This window comes from Anas platyrhynchos, chromosome Z, assembly GCF_047663525.1.
Source record: "Anas platyrhynchos isolate ZD024472 breed Pekin duck chromosome Z, IASCAAS_PekinDuck_T2T, whole genome shotgun sequence".
In the NCBI taxonomy this organism is placed as follows: Eukaryota; Metazoa; Chordata; class Aves; order Anseriformes; family Anatidae; genus Anas; species Anas platyrhynchos.
In genome coordinates this window covers 65,938,775-65,955,978 of record NC_092621.1, presented here as the reverse complement: position 1 = coordinate 65,955,978, position 17,204 = coordinate 65,938,775, and the positions used below count along the sequence as shown (strand labels likewise).

The 17,204-nt window shown below is 43.3% G+C and overlaps 1 long non-coding RNA gene across 1 annotated transcript in view; it reads left to right on the top strand.

Annotated features, from left to right (window-relative positions):
• Positions 1-284: 284 nt before the first annotated feature.
• LOC110351584 (uncharacterized) overlaps positions 285-17,204 on the top strand; it is a 31,746-nt gene continuing 14,826 nt past the window's right edge. The window contains exons 1-3 of the long non-coding RNA XR_005261659.2: positions 285-416; positions 4,194-4,267; positions 13,367-13,440. This is a non-coding gene — a long non-coding RNA (uncharacterized lncRNA). The remainder of the gene's footprint in view (positions 417-4,193; positions 4,268-13,366; positions 13,441-17,204) is intronic.

Sequence of the window (17,204 nt, the reverse complement as noted above, 5' to 3'; positions counted from 1 at the left end):
AAGTAATTCTCTTTCTTTGAATTTGATTTCTTCTGGTGCAAAAATTTGCCACAATTTGGGAGAGAAAAAAAAATCCTCTATAATGAGATGTTATTCATCACTTTCCAGTCCTTTTCAATAGAAAGAAAGGAAAGATTTCTGCCTCAACATAGGATTTTCAGGGGAGAAGTTGTGTGGTTGTGTGTGCTCAACAGATGTGTTATCTCCTTTGAAAAGGCTTTAAAATACGGACCGACCACATCCAGCAGAGACTGAGGATGAGAGAGCTTGGTGTTGATTGAAACCAAAGAAGCTGTGGTACTTGGAGATCTCTGTTGCTCTCTCTTAGAGAAGTGCTGGGCTGTCAGGAGACCACTTCATGCTTCTCCTGTAACAGCACCTTTTGCAGCTGCTGGAAGTCACCATCTCTTGGGCAGGTAAGTCAGACACGGGAACAGAACAAATTTATTCTGGGAGCAGAGAGAGCACAAGCATCCAGGAACAGGGGAACTCTACTTCCGACAGGGAGAGATTTTTGCTCCTCCATCCTTGTCCCACAGATGGATAGGTTGGTAGGAAGGTGGGCATTCTTTCATATGTATATACAAATGTGTATACACCAAAAGAATTTAACATGTTGCATAGGTCTAAGACACAACTTGGCAGTTACCCGTTAAACTAATGGGTGTTCTCTGGCATTTTGTGCTCTTTATATATATAGTGTAGCAAAGCTTGTGTCAGTCAGCTGCTGCGCATTCAGAGTGATGGCACCTTCAAAGCTGTGAAGGTGTGCTGTGCAAGACACCGGTGAGCTGTACAGGAAATATTTCAGATAAAAGCCTTCCTAGGAGCCAGAATTTTACTGATGGTATATTTAGGTCTTGATTCAATATCAGTTTTGAAAGAATTTACTTACAAGCTTTTTAAAAGTTAAGTTCAAACTACGTTTAAAACTCAGAAGTCACAAAATCATGTCAGTGGTATGAGCACCCAATTATCACTTATCCTTAGTGCATTCATTTCTCTTTCCAGGCACTTTTTGCGTGCCTCTTCCAGGGCAGCCAAGTCCAGGATTCAGAGCATAGCTCTCACATGGTCTCCAGCTCCTGTCACTGTGGTGTTATGGGAGCATCTCTCAGCAACCTGCTGACAAAATGGTTACTGCAGGGGCTGAGCTGTCAGCACGTCATGCTTGCAGGCGAGAAGGCAGGCACCGTTTGCATTCGGCCACGCGTTTTTTAAGCTGCAAACGAGCTGTGTCCCGCGTGTGGAGCGCAGGTGGCAGCGAAACTGCAGCTGCAGGCGGCGGCCGGGGATGCTCCGGGCCGTGCAGCCGCCAGGCGGAGATCGAGCAGGGCACGGCACGATGCTGGGGACCTTGCCTCAAGGCAGGGGGAAACTTGCTACAAAAACAGGCACGTCTGCATTAATATGTAGTTGCCCCGACACCTTTTTATCTAATAATAACATAAATTCTGGGGGACAGAGGACTGCATGTTCCCTTTTATAACCGTGATTCTCGCAATTAGTGTGCGCTACAGCGCAGCTGGGGAGACAGCAGGGATCACCTCCAGGGCCTGACGCCTCCCCAGCTGTGAGACTTGCCTGTGAATGATGAACTCAAACCTTCCCTGCCAAAATAACCAGCCAAAATAACGATTTAGTGGTCCACAGTGGCAATGACTGCTGGAGGAAAAAAAAAATAATAATAATAATCTGGCATTATTAATCTAAAAATCATGGTGTTGCTCTAGGCAATAGACCTGCAGATCTCAGAGGTGTCGTAATTACCTGGACGAGATGGGTTCTCACAGCTACCAAAGCTAATCAGCATCCTCTGCTCTCAGGAAGCGAGATTTGCTAACTGCCTAGCTGGCTGAATGTCTCTGCTCTGGTTTCTATCACACCTTATTGATAGGAAAGGAAAAATTGGCAACTTATTGATTTGCGAGTAGCTGGGCTGTCAGACCCCGTTTTTCACTGCAAGTCCACTCTGACATCTCTCAGAGCAGAACCATCCCTTAATGGCCAAGATAACGTGGAGGCTCAAGTGCTCTGTGCTACAACACACATGCAGAAAGTCTGTCATTTCTCGCGTGTGCCTGCCCATGATTGTGGGAGGAAAAGGCTGCTTTGCGCTCACTTTAAATTAGCAGGTGCAGTACAGTTTTCAGCTATTCAAACACAGAGATATGAAGAGTTCTTCAAAATACAGGGGAGAAGGACAGCTCTCACGGCACTCAGATGTTCTCCAAGGTAACAAAAATCATTCAGTCAGGAATTTTGTTCTGTTCAGAAAAGTGTCTTTGTGTATGGCTCTGGCTTTGACTCATTTTGGCTATTGCAACTCCTTTAGTTTGAGCTTGGAAAAAGTGTTCCATATGCTGGTTTTATGAACCATTTATTTTGCAGCATTGAAGTGAATGCCATTTCTGGATCGTTCAAGCCAACGGGATTACCTGGTTATTAATTGGTTGGGTTTGGCTTTCATGGAAGTTTTTCATGTTTAAGAATAAGCCTACACAGCAGGCACATACTATTCTTTTGTTACTTTATTTCCTCTCAGATTCCAACTTTCTAAGATTATTTCTAATAAATTTTCTGTTTCTGATTCTAATAAAAATAAAAGAAATAAAATTATTTCTAATATTATTTCTTATGTAGCTAAGCTTCTGCTATTTTTTACATGGATTCTACTTAGCAGGTAAGGAGAAGCAGCTGTATGTGTTTTTGCAGGAAGTTCACGTATTCATCTCAATATGATGTGAGCTGGATGTTTGTGTGTCAACGTTAGCTTAATGTACTTTAGGAAATCTCTGCGTTAGAGCAAACAGGAAGTTAAACTGAGGACAAAAAGTTTCTGAAGAAGGCAAAAGCTTAATGTTATACCTCTTTTGAACATCCATTCCAAGATTTCTTTAGAAAATATACATTACTCTTGCTTTTACTTTTTTTTGTTGTTGTTATTTTGCTCTCTTATTTAGTCATTTACACTGTATCCATCCTGAAGAAATTTAGCCATCTGTACTATGTCATGTGAGCCAAATACTCCTTCAAATGAAGTCCATGGGAATTTTGTCATTAATTTTCAGCAACACTGGGATTTTTTCCCAGTGTTCTGCAATTAAGTAATGCCTTTCATTTCCAGAGACCCTCAGCACTTCCCACTTGCTGCAGACCTGCCCCCAGGGTCCCCACTCCTTCAGGGAACTCATTTCCAACTATGGGCTTCAGGCTGTCATTCAGCCCCCAGGGTGTTGAGTGTGCATATGTTTAATGTTTTTATATCAAAAGCAGTTTTGCAAGGGTGCTTGTGTCTGCATATGCTCGGGCAGGCTGTGAGCTTTGACCAGCAGAGGCTGGCCGGCAGTGACGGAGGCACTGAGATCTTTGGGAGTCAGGGAGACAGCTGAGATCCGAAGAAGCAGTTCAATGATTTTTCATCATCTGCAAAAACATTTTCTCGGCAGGTTGGTGTAGCCTGCTGGGGGTGTGCGTGTGTCTGCCTCACAGCTCCCTGCTGCTGGAGAGGCTGTTTCTTCTCCAGACTTTCAGGCAACTTCAGTGAGGAAAGACCTCTGGCAGCGTGAAGGTGGAACACGCGAGCCCTTCCTACGAGAGGCCAACTTCAGAGAATTATTTTTCTTTCTTTCTTTCCTTATTTAGCCTTTTGATTTGAAAGCTAATATACATTCTGATACAAACTGCTAATAACCCCTCTTAGGTCTGCATGGATCGTGTTGGAGCCTGTGCCGCCACAGCCACTGGTTGCTGCTCAAACTCCTCTGTACCTTCCTCTGTGCTCTTTCTCCTTTCCCCAAATTCTGGAGGGAAGGAAGGGTTAAATCCATGTCCTCACAGAGGAGTAATAGTTCTTCCCAACAGACAAGTCACAAGCAAACTATTTAATTGTAAATGTCTCGCTGAAGGATTGGTACACGAGTGAGACATGACTTCATCCTTTAACCCACATGCTTCACTGGTCTAGGGAACCCTGGTGGGCTTGGCCCACTTTAGTCATAGTTGTCATGGGAGATCCTTAATGACTTAGTAAGGTAGCTTAAAAAATCTCCATACAGAATCCAGCATATGGTATATTTATTGGCAAATGCTAATCCCCCTAGGAACGAGTTCTGTAGTAACAAATGATGAATTATGTGGCTTCATAAGCGCTCATGTCATCAAATGCACCATTGACCTTTTTACATTTTCAGGGGGATTTTCTGCTCTGCGCAGTTTCTCTGGTTTGGAAGTGAAGCAGTTTAACAATGTGTCCTGAAGGAAACAGGTAATCAATAATTTCATTTTTGGTTACCGTAAAAGGTAAATGAGACCCATATATTTGTTGGGGAAGTAAGCAATCTAGGGGTTAGTGAAGCTGAAGCAGGAGCTAACAAAGAACGCAAATGCTCGCAGTACAGGAACACAAAGTAGAATTCCTTGTTGGGGGAAAGAAGTACGAGTAGGTCAAATATATCTCGCAATGACAAAGGGAAAAATGTTTATTTTAAGCATGCTTTTTGGGCAAGAAGCAGAGCTGGGAAAGCACCTAACTCCAGTGAATAAATCTGTTATGAATTTTAGCAGAAGATGCTTATTCGGTAGCCTGCTGTTAGCAACCAGGAGGGTGGACCCCGTTCAGATTAATCTGGTAGGTGATCAGAAACAGTTGCCTGGACCCATGAATAAAATTTTGGTCCTGGGCTTGCTAAGACATGGGAACTCTAGGATCTGTCTTGGGAAGGGGAGAAGGGCTTTGTGCAGTGACCAGACGGAGAAATGGAGCAGAGAGCAGGATGCAGGCATGCCTGCCAGTCCTCCTAGCTGGACACTAACCTGGCTTCAAGATGTCATTGAACCACTTATTCAGCAAAGCAGTAAGGCAGCTGCCGGTCCAGAGCACCATCCCCAGCAGAGTGGTCTTCTCAAATGAGTGTTTTAAGGTCTGTTAGCAAAGATCTGATCTCAGTACCCGTCTGTAACACAGACAGACCTGCGTGCACAGTGCACAGTCTGTGCTGGTCAGGCACCCACACAAGTGGTGCAGGCAGAGCTGGGACAAAGAAAGCCTTATTTTTTCTCGTTGACCCTTATAGGTGTTAAATTCAAAGCTACACCCTGCGTGGAGCCAGCTGACAACTTTGAGCTGTTCAGTCCTTGCCTTAATCACCGCCGCAGCCTGCTGCACTCAGGGCTGTTTCTGAAGGCTGGTGCCAGAGCTGGTGCCAGGTCAGGCAGCCCAGCTGGGGGAAACCAAGCCGGGGCTTCACAGGCTGCCTCTGCTGCCAAGTGAAACTGAGGCACCCATGGCTGCTGGGTGAAGCATTTATTTCTGTGCTGGTCTCTCCCTGCACACCACGCAGCAGCTGAGATGGACTAAGAGGAGGTGGTGGTGCCAGGTTTGTGCTGCCCAGCTGCGGGTGGGCAGATAGCTGTGGGTACCACCTCTTCTTGTGCCCAAGACTGTGAAAGGCAAGCGAGTAAACAATGGGTCATCTTGGTTGTGATGTACTTGTGAGGTAGATGTGAGCAGAGTCTTGAAAAACAGCTCATATTTATTTGCCGTGTGTTGCACCGGCACACCAAGTGCCTCTCAAACCAGTGCTAGGGATCAGTGACTAGCCAGAGGGAATGGGTGAGCTCTCATGGATTGCCACCCACATTTCTTCATGTTGCCATGTTTCCTATGGGGTTTTCAGTCCATGGCCTGACTGAGCTGGGCCATACATCACTGCAGAAGCTGAGCAGGTGACGTTGAGCTAAAAGTGCCACTTTCATTCCAGTCATGAAGACTGCCCATGACCACAGTCAGGGTGCCTCTCCATCACACATCAGGCTGCCCATTCGTGCCCACAGCAGAGCTGACCCTCCTCTCTCCTGTCCCTGCTGATCACCTTTTTGATCCTCAGGTCCCAAGGTGTATAAACACCTTCTCAGCACCACAGAAACCTCTCCTGAGGTCCCACTCGCCCTAGAAGTATGAGGCAAACCACACCAGACCAGTGCAGGCACACTGAAAAACAGTAATTTAAGCAGACTGAATTGCTCAGAGCTTGGGCTGCCAAGGGAATTTTTGGGCCCTGAGAACATTTATACGCCTCGGGCCTGGGACATTTTCTCCATCCCATCATGACTAATGGTCCTAATTGATCGGAACTGCCAAGCCCAGCTGCCAAGCAGAATATTTTTACAATCCCGGGTCTATTTATTCACTGACAAATACAAAACTCGGTGTCAGAAAGGAAAGTGCGAAGCAGAACTGCAGGAAAAGAAACACATCTGCAGAGAGGGCCATGAAAGAGTGGAGGCCGTCACAGCGCAATGGGGTGGGACCAGCTGAGAACCTGGTGCCACCACGGGTAGGCTCCCCCAGGGCTTCAGGCAGCGTGTGGGACATGATTTGGGAAGTCGTCCTAATCTGAAACATCCACTGGCCTCTGCTGGAGATAGATGAAACATTTGCCTGTCTGATTTTAGTCCATTTCTGGGACAAGTGCCACCCAAATATGTCACTTGCACCAAAGTGCATCAAGACAAAGAACCAAAGCTATTACAAAATGACAAAGAAGCTCAGTAAGAACAGATTGTTTTTACTGTTCATGACCGGGAAAGAAAATACTTAAAAAAAAATAAAATAAAATAAAAAAATCCCTCTGAGACAGGACTGAAACTTGTTCAGGGAGGCAGAGGAGAAGGTGGGTTTCCTGGTTTGACCTTTTCTGTTTGCTGGACTCATCAGCACACCTTCACTTGCCAGAGGAATCACCTTGGAGTGACTTGGTACACTAGCACACGAGAGCCAAGCTCAGCCAAAATGAAATATCTTTTCTCTCCCTGTGCTGCCTGCAAAGGGCAAGAGCACAGTGATGATGGTGGAGATGGGTGACCCTGCTCATGCATGAAGTAGGTGACCCGGTCTTCTAAGTGATCCTCCATAAGCAGAACTGCTGCAGTCATTTGTCACCCTAGGGCTGGGACAATGGCTGTTGAGTTTTGCCCTTCTGTCTGCCTCCAGACGTGAAAATTGATTGCGTACAGACTGCATGGCACCTTGGCTTCCCGCTAACAGCATGAATTAGGGCTTGCCCACACAGGCTGGGGCGAGGGGCTGCCCACACACAGTGCGCCCTGCCACTGTACCCGTCCTGGCACCACTGGCAGCAGCAAGCCGGGGGCAGAAAATCGCCACTTGTCCCCTGTGAGGGAACACGAAGCTGTGGCATGGCCCGGCAGCAGCGGGCACGGTGTTTTTAGGGTGGTCGCATCGCCCCTCGAGGAGAGGGGCGGCCAAACCTTCTCGGCATCCCTCCTACAGGAGGGATGCCGGGCTTTAACGTTCCCCCCCCCCAAAAAAAAAAAAAAAAAAAAAAAAAAAAACAAACACAGCTAAGCCCAAGAGCTCCGGCGGCAGCCGAAAAAGCCTGTTTTTCTCAGGAAACTCGTTTCCTGTAGAAGAGCAGCAGAGGGGGCTCTTGCCCTGCCGTGCGGCACCGGCGCTGCCGGAGGGGAGGGGGGAAACCAGGACCCTGCTGCCACGCGGGGAATGAGAGCCTGAATTTAATTAATGCCCAGCAGCTGCTCTAGGGAGGGTGGGCAGCACTGTCTTTTGCTGTTCCCTGCTCCAGACCCCTTTTCCTGCAAGGGGCAACACGAGAAAACGCTCTTCCCCCTCACCACCCAGTGCAGGTCCGGGTGTTTGCACCCCCCTCGCTGAGGCACCAGCGTGGGCATGGGTGTTTTGGGCATGGGCAGGCTTCTAAAGAAAAGAGAAATCTGGTCAGAGCAAATTGTTACCTTCATTTTCAGGAGAATCAGCCACAAAGCATGGCATGCTCTCAGTATTATTTGACTTTCTGTGGAAGTAACTGTGTGCAGCACACATTTGCACCTCTCATGAGGCAGCAGCCACAGTCCGCAAAGTGAGAATTTTGCAGCTTGTTTTCCCAGTGTATCAAGTGCACTGTATGGAACTCATTACAAGTATGGAATGAGATTTGACTAAGAAGGCTTCGGTTTTGAGTCACATATAGGATTAAAGAACAGATTGTGAAGAACTGATGTAGCACTCACCCATCATCAGATTTTGTCTTATCTCTGGGCCTGAGCCAACGACGCAGCACGGATGGTGATGGGGTAGTGCACAGAAATGCTCATGATGGAACCTGCTTGTGAGACCCTGTCCTCAAAAAGTGCAACTGTGTCGGCAGCTATCACTGCAGAGAGGTTTGTTTCAGTAAATACTGTTTCCTGAGGGTTCATGTTCTCTACAGGAGTAAGAGTGAAGAATTGTGACCTATGATTCACATTTATTCCAACAGTGTTTGTTAAGCAAGAACTATGTACCTCCGCATAAAAGACAACCAATCTATGCTGCACCAGCCTACAATTTAGGCAGAAGACAGAAACAGAAGGAAAAAGAACAGTACAATAAAAATACACTTTTTTAGAATCACAGAAGGGCTGAGGCTGGCAGGGACCTTGAGAGGCACCTGCTCTAACCCCTGGTCCAGCAGGGCCACCAAGAGCAGGGTGTGTCTAGGCAGATTTTGGAGGTCCCCAAGGGAGGGAGGCTCAAAAACAATTCTGGGCAGCCTGTGCCAGTGCTCCTCACCTGCTCAGCAAAGCAGCACTCCTGGTGTTCAGAGGGAGCCTCCTGTGTCCAGTGCCTCTTGTCCTGGCATTGGGCACTCCTGAGAAGAGCCTGGCTCCATCCTTTGCCCTCCCTTCAGGTATTTATACACATTGGTAAGACCACCCTGTGCCTTCTCTTCTCCAGGCTGAACAGCCCCTGCTCTCAGCCTTTCCTCACAGAAGAGATTCTCCAGTCCCTTCATCGTATCCATGGTCCTTCCCCTGGGCTCTCCCCAGGATGTCCATGCTCCTGGCATATTAGGGAGGCGAGAACTGGACCCAGCACTTCTGGTGTAGCCTCAACAGGGTTGAGTAGAGGGGCAGGATCACTTCTCTCTGCCTGATGGCAACTCTGCTCCTAATACAGCCCAGGTTACCATTGTCCTTCTTGGGGAAAGGGCATGTTGCTGTCTCATGTTCACCTTGACATCCACCAGGATGCCAGGTCCTTTCCTGCAGAGCTGCTTTCCTGCTGGCTCCCCCTCCACCTGTACTGGTTTTTCCTCCCCAAGTGCAGGATGCTGCACGTCCCCTTGATGAACTGCGTGAGGTTCCTGTCAGTCCATTTCTCCAGCCTGTCGAGGTCACTTTGGATGGCAGCACAGCTCTCTGGCATATCAGCCACACCTCCTAGTTTTGTGTCATCAGCAATGTTGCTGAGGGTGCAGTCTGTCTCATTGTCCGGGTTGTTAATGGAGATGTTAAACAGGATTTGAGCCGGTACTGGACCCCTTGGGTACACTGTTACTGGTTCCAACTAGACTTTATGCCACCCTCTGGCCCTCTGGGCCATTCAGACAGTTCTCAGCCCATCTCAGCGAGATACAGAATCACTGAATCGTTAAGGTTGGAAAAGACCTCCAAGATCAACTGGTCCAATCATCACCCTACCACCACTGTCACCCACTAAACCATGTCCCTAAGCACCACATCCAGCCTTTCCTTGAACACTCCCAAAGACAGTGACTCCACCACTTCCTTGGCAACCTGTTCCAATGCCTGACTGCTCTTTTCTGACAGGCCTGTAGTTCCCCAGGTCCTCCCTACAACCCTTCTTATAGATGGGTGTCACATTAGCAAGTCTGCAGTCATCTGGGATCTCTCTGGATGACCATGGCTGCTGACAGATGATGGAGAGTAGCCCAGCAATCACATACACCAACTCCTTCAGCACCTTCTGGTGGATCCCATTTGGCACCATGGACTTGTGACTGTCCAGATGGAGCAGCAGGTCTCTGTTTCCACCTGAACTGTGGGGGGTTTCTTCTTCTCCCCATCCACGACTTCCATGTTGGGAGGCCGAGTACCCTGAGGTTAAGTGGTCTGGTTAGTAAAGACAGATGTAAAGAAGACGTTATGAACCTCAGCCTTTCCCTTATCTTCAGTAGTCATGTTCCCCCCTGCATCCAGTAAAGGATGGAGATTCTCCTTGCCCCTCTTCTTACTGTTAAGAAGAAGGGTATTTGTAAAATGTTATTTGTAAAAACATTTTTTGTTATCTTCTACCATAGCAGCCAGGTTAAGCTCGTGCTCAACAGCTTGTCTCTGAGGACCTTAAGGAAGAAAATGAAACGTTTGAGTCCTCAAATGGGCATTTTTTATGATGATCTGACAAAGAATTTGTGTAGAAATTGTAAAGTACATCACCATTTATATATATATATATATATATATTATTTTTTCTAAGTGTCTGAACAGGAAGACAGCCTGAGAGGGGGAATAAAGAGATAAAAGCACTAAGTTATATACTCTAATTTTAATACTGGTTTAGAGTTTTTATGCATAAAGGAGAACATAATTTTCCTTCATGTTGTTTTTAAATAGTCAGGAGGAAACATGTACAAAAGGTGTGGAAAATGGGCAACAACTTGAGAATTTGAAACAAAAGCAGTCCATCATTTCTACAGCTAAGCAGCATATATGGCTCTGCGAAGGCATCACAAGGTAACACCAAGCTGGGCTTGCCTGGGACCAAACATCAGGCCAGTACTTGCACACCTCCATGATCTTGTGCAACCCCAACACCAGCTGAGAGCCTTGGAGCCGTCTGATGTCCATGCCTGCACATGGATAGCCAAAAGCATGAAAAGGCTGGTGCTTGGGCTAGCAGTTATCATCCAGTGATGCTACAGCACTGAGCACATTTCTATGGACCTTCGGTGAGCTTTCACCACAAGCAGTCACTGCTTCCATCAGCTGGGCAAGGATGCACGGCTGCTCCTGGCTTCCGGCTGAGCAGGGGCAGAATAGTTACACAGCTCTCACCACCTCGAAGCATCACATCAGCACTGTGCCTCCTCCCTGTTCATGGCTCAGCGCAGTGCTGAGGCGTCCCTCCCACCACATTTGCGTGGGATCATGGGCTGGAGGTGCTAGGTCCCTGTTATAGTGCACGTCTACCTGGAGATCCAAGTCTGCCTTGATGTTCACTGTGTCACCTCTATCATTGTGCATTAGTGCTGCTGCTTCTTGCTGGATCTTGGTTTTACAAGAAGTCTTCTGACAATAATAATAGGAATAATATTTGAGCATAAATAATATGCAGTAATAATTATTCCTGGGGACCTGGTCCTCCACATTAACCCAGAAAACCATCCCTTACTGGCTTGCATTACACTGCTGAGGTGCGGCTAACCTGATACTACTTCTTGTACATCTTGACTAAAAAGTTAGCATTTGATTTGGAAACAGTACATTTTTTATTTTAAATGGAATAGAAAAAAATTGATTTTAAGCCCTAATTGCATACATGTCAAATAACACGTCACATTTAAAGGCTGTCATGGGAGCCAAACAGTGTAATTGTATATGGACAGTGTTATCTAATTTACCCTGGTTTGTATGATTTACTGGCATGTTTTGCTGTGGGCTGCATTATTTAGTTGTTTGATAATCTCTTTTTACTTTCTATCGTGATTTATGAGATGGAATTTCTGTTTGTTTTAAATCAGTGTGTTATTTTGTCAATCACAATATCTTTGTGCAACAGTGATGTACCCCCCAAAAAAATGACACTGGAGAACAACCCATAGAGTGTATGTAATGTGTGTTTTAAGCATTATTTATGGAGAAACATATCAGAGGAACCAATTTAGAAAGCAACGGTTGGTTATATGTAAAGAACAAATGCTGCAATCAGCACTCTGTGGGTTTGCTTGCATATGTTTGTGGATCTGTACAGTTGTCTACATGATTAATGAGCACAAAATGAAAATTTCTTTTTTCCTTTTGAGCCTTTGTACTTTTCCCTTCTCTCTCCTGATGGTGGAGTCATATCCTCTGTCTTTGGTGCACCACATTTCCTCCTCACCTTCCCAGCCGTATTGGGACTGAGCACAGGGACAGTGTGGCTGTCACATTTCCCTGCCAGCAGGCTGCAGATGCAGACTGGGGGAACTTGGAAATTTTTGTGGGATTTGGACACTTTGGGCTGGTGCAAGAAAAAGGGGATGGCACACATGCTGAGTGGTCAAGGAACTGTGAATACATGACAAAGGCTGAGTGTAGAAAAATATCTTTATCGTGGTTCTTAATATCTCCTAGTGAGATGAGGGAGCAGTACTCCAATCGATCTCTTTCTACATTGCTATCAGATTTAGCATTTCATGGTATACATAATTTTAAAAGGTCTTTAATGACTGTTAAATTAGGTTTTTATCTGGGAAAAACACTAAAAGAAAGCACTTACTGAAATAAAGTAAAATAAAATAAAATATACTTTAGATCTGTGAAATATATGGTTTACTATGAACTCTCCCTATTTCTGCTGAAACAGATAGCCACTCATATAATCATCCTGAGTCCCCAGCTTTTGTATGATGATGGATGCAGTACATGCAAGCAGCCTTCCTGCGTTCTTACAGAGGCATAAACACTCTGCCAAATTGGTGCTGTTCAGTTTTGTGCCTCTCACTTCACAGTTCTGTTCCTGGCAACAGCAAAAATCAAACTGGCTTCTCTACAAGACAAAAATTCACCCACTGTATTAATTTATGAGCTGAAGCCTTCAGTCTCTAATTATGACCTCAAGTATTTAGTATAAATATGATCTGTGTAACATACAGATATGTCAGCATGATGTAATTGGGAATTTGCATTAATATAAAGAAAAGAAATATAAAGGAAAAATGAAATTACCTCTCCTGACAGGGAGCAAGTACATGAGTCTGAAATAACTTGGGAAGCTGGGGCCGGTTTGCTGATTTCAAAGAGCTTTGAGGGGCATGCAGACCATTTAGTACAACGTTAGTATAAGGTATGCTTATACCTTTAACGCACTTCACATACTTGTTGGGGAGAAAAAGTGAACCTATTTTTAGAGACAAACTTTGCCAGAGAAAAGGGAGCATGAGAAAGTGCAGCTCCCACCTTAGCTGTGAACTGGTATTTCCGGGTTAAGAGACCAGCAGCCCCCATGTCCCATGTGCAGTCCCTACTCACAACTATAGTTTTACATTATTATTTTTTTCCCTGCCTTTATCTCTGCTTTTACACACTCACTGGGTGTAAGGTATTTGGCCAGAAGATGAGCTATTTCCTCAGAACAAGAAAACCTCACAGGTCTGGGTGACTTCAAAATTTTCAAAGCAAAGATGGAAAGATGGAAAATGAAATAACATAATTCTTTAGCATCAGAGAGGCTGCTCAGAAAAATCCAGGAGTATTCTTACTTTATTGTTACTGTTATTGTTACTGTTATTGTTATTGTTGTTGTTATTATTATTATTATTGTTATTATTGTTATTATTATTTCTAGGCACCCAAAGAGCATTTCCAAGGAAGATATAAGACAAGCAGGATTCTAATTTAGATGGAGGAAATAAGAAACAGGTATGGTATTTTGTTATCTTTCTGCCAAAATGTAAAAATTCAAAAAATTAACTACAGAGGCAGCGTTCACAGTGTGTATAAACCAAAGGCTTTCCTTTAATCTATTACTAATCCCTTATTTATCTCTCCTGCTGTACAGGCATTGTTAACAAAGATACAAATGGAGCAGAGACACGCAGGCACTCTAAGGGAGTTAAATTCCAATATTTCAAGTCCAAAATGCAGAACACCTTTCACTGAAAATAACATTATTTAATTATTAATACACATCACATTTAATTATTAAGATCTATAAAACATTTTCACAGTAGTTAGTAGCTCCCATATGTACATTTGTAGATTATTGAAATGTTTATTTTTTTTCTTTCCTTCTTACTTTTTTTTTTTTTCTTTTTTTTTTTGACTCTGTTATATATGGGAGATTTTTAAAGATAATGTAATAATCACCTTTGAACTATACCAAAGTACTAAATTCTCATTATTGTTTAGGAATAAAATATGGGAAAGTAATTAAACCTCCATTTTTTCATGTATCTTTTATGAGATCTATTGAGTTAAAATATTTTCCTTTTGCTAGAAAAATACTTCTTGTGAAAGAAAAACAGAAGTTGGTCCCTAAATGATATTTCAGTCCTTTTCTGAAAGTTAGTCCAAAATGAAGGTTGGTGGAAATAGTGTAAATTATTGACAGGGAATGCACTGCTTGTATCTGAAGAACAGACCATTCATAGTGATAATGAATTTGGCATTTGAGTGTTCCAGAGACCTGCACGCTTTTGTTAAAGGATACCATGCAACAGGAATTTTCAATCTGCTTTATTTCAGACAATTTAAAAGAGACATGGCTACAAAAATGAAACGCAACTTTGACTGTTTAGGTTAATCTTTGTTTTGTTTGATTCTGTTACATATATCATTTTGATTGTAAAGTTACAGTGAAGGGGAAAACCTTTGCAGATATGACTTGTATAATCAAGTGTTGTTAATTCCACATCCCTCAGTGTGTATTTTAATGGCGAAATGTGAAGGATTATCAAGTCATCGAGTGTGGAGGTGTCTGTGACTATATTATTTAATACTAGATACTTTATGAGAAATCTACACCATTGTTCATTTCACACATGATGTTGTTGGTGGAGGTGTGAAGCAAAGTTACAAACTGGGAAAAAAAAAGAAAAAAAAAAGAAGAAAAAAAAAAGAAAAAACTCTTTAGAGACTGGATAAATAGTAAGAAGCATGTTTAATACAACTAATTTATAGATGAATGTGGTGCCAAGCCAGAATACATTAACAAGGTAAGGCTGCAGGGTCTCTAGGTAAGATAATATATTGCTTTCATTAAAAAGCAATCTGCATGGACCATATCCACTAACACTGGAAACTCTGCAGCTGTCACCTTTATCAGGGGAACAAGAGCAAGCCACTACATTTTAATCACTGGAGTTTGTCAGGAACGAAAAACAGCCAGCTTCCCACAAATCAACAGACATGTATCCTGATAAGGAGAGTGAATTGGAAAAGGACAGCTACACCCCGCACTACACCACCTATTCTGGAGTGATCAAAGCGCTGTAATTGTAGCAGATAAATCTACTGAATTAGGCTCTGGGATAAAACACCCGTCTTTTCACAAAACAAACGCGTGCTTTCTTGGGTCATCCATGACACAATTCACTTTTTAGTTTGAGTATTTCCAGTAGCTCGCAAAAGCAGTGGCAGAGAAAAATAGGATGCTTGTATCCAAAATCTGGCAGCATTTTTCCAGAGTCTCTTTCCTGATCATTACACAATAATTAATATCTGCACTGCAGCTACTGAGTTGTTCTTTTGTGTAGCTCTGCCAATAAAAGTAAACATTTCATTTTTAAATACTCCTAGTCTTTAAATTTTGTCATATCTGACATATAGAACAACAGATAGCATTTTACTTTGATAATTATTCTTCAAAAAGACAGCAATAGGGAATTAGGAGGAGCCATGCCTGAGACGAGAACTTGAATATTCTTGAAGAATACATATTGTGAGAGAAAAATTTTAACCTTTATTGTAATCATAGTTATATGATAGCTATAGCTATTTACACTTACTGTGTATACCTACCATAGTTATGTGGTAGGCAGTGATAGTAGATGTGACCCCTGTAGAGATAACTTACTTATAATAAGGATTTCCTTTAATGAACAAAGAATTAACCACAACAATGTCATAGAAAAATCTGTTGTACAGGGCAAATATGGAAATATTTGCTTGTTTGTGGATGGATGACTTAAGTTTTTTTTTAAGGCAGGGAAGCAGGGATGGACAAGTTTTGTTGTGGGGTGTTTGTTTCTTTAATGAACTAGCACATGAAAAGAGGATTAGTTTTTGGGGAAAGGTACTTTCATTTGTAAGAACTTTGGAATACTGACTAAAATGAGTATCATGTAAAAGATGTCTTCTAAAAAGAAGTAATTCTAATACCATGTAATCAAAACTTGGAGGGAATTAAATACATTGGTTTCATAGGATTCACAGTTCTAGTCCCCACTAACCTATTAAATTGGCTGGGATTAGCCCATTTCCATGTGCTTATATAGGCCATGCTGGCACTCCAACTGAGAGCATTTAGCTAAACAGCTTATTTGTACCTGCAGATCGGGTTCTTCATCAGCAGTGAGAGGTGAATAAAATAATTCTTCACAGGGCAGCAGTACTAATTTTGAGAAATGCAATGCACCGAGGATCATTACTGTGATCTGTTATTTGCTGCTCATTAGAAGATCAAATTTAGATGGCACATTTCTTCTTATTTAAAGTAAGTACTACAAAGCTTTTTAGCATTCAGAAAACACTCCAAATAAATCAAGTCTATAGAATGTTGGAGACCTTCAAAGCAGTGCATATGTAAGATATATTCTCCATTGCTTATATGTTTACAGTTAGCAATCATCAAATGATAAGGCCACGGATCTCAGAATTAAATTTGATTTCATCATTATAGAACTAGGTTGCTGCATAAACTTAGGAACTGCCTGGGCATTTGTGCAGTTCATGTACCCAAACTCCCACCAAAGGCTCGTAAGCTGGGACTCTAATTTCTAGGGGCAATTTCATATGTTCATATGATTTTTAGCTGCATGGCTGCTTCCCCCCACCCTTTCCCCACCCTCATATGGCCATGCCAGTGCACACAGAGGTTACAGGACTGTTTCTCATTTCTTTTGTCTGCCTGTAGGCCTGGCCAGATATGCCTGAAAAAGGTGCGAGGCAATTGCAGTGGTGCCATGCTAAGCAGGTAGCTACAGAAACCAGACCCCAATGTAGTATTGGTTGTACCAGAAGCTGTGACATACAGGCACCCCCCCTAAAGCCCCACAAACACAGAAGCAGAAACTTGCATGCCCATGTGGTCAGCTGCACTGTGGGATGCATCCACAAATACAAGATTTTGCCTGGTTTCACTAAGGGATATACATATATTTATTTATTTATCTATTTATTTATTTTACTGCTACAGAGGTAGGGATTACAGAATGTGTTCTCCTAGGCTCACTAGATCAGCAAAGAAGAGCTACCTACATCTATTTTCAGGCTCTGTTTAATTTTACCAATTATCTCAAAGTATGAGAGAATGATGTTACTAAAGTATTTTGGAAAACAAAACAAAACAAAACAAAAACAAAAACAAAACAAACAAAAAATCACGCTTCTATCTTCTGTATCCTCCAAAGGCTTATGTATGAGGAAATCCCAGACAGAATTTTATAATATCCTTGAAACCTGTT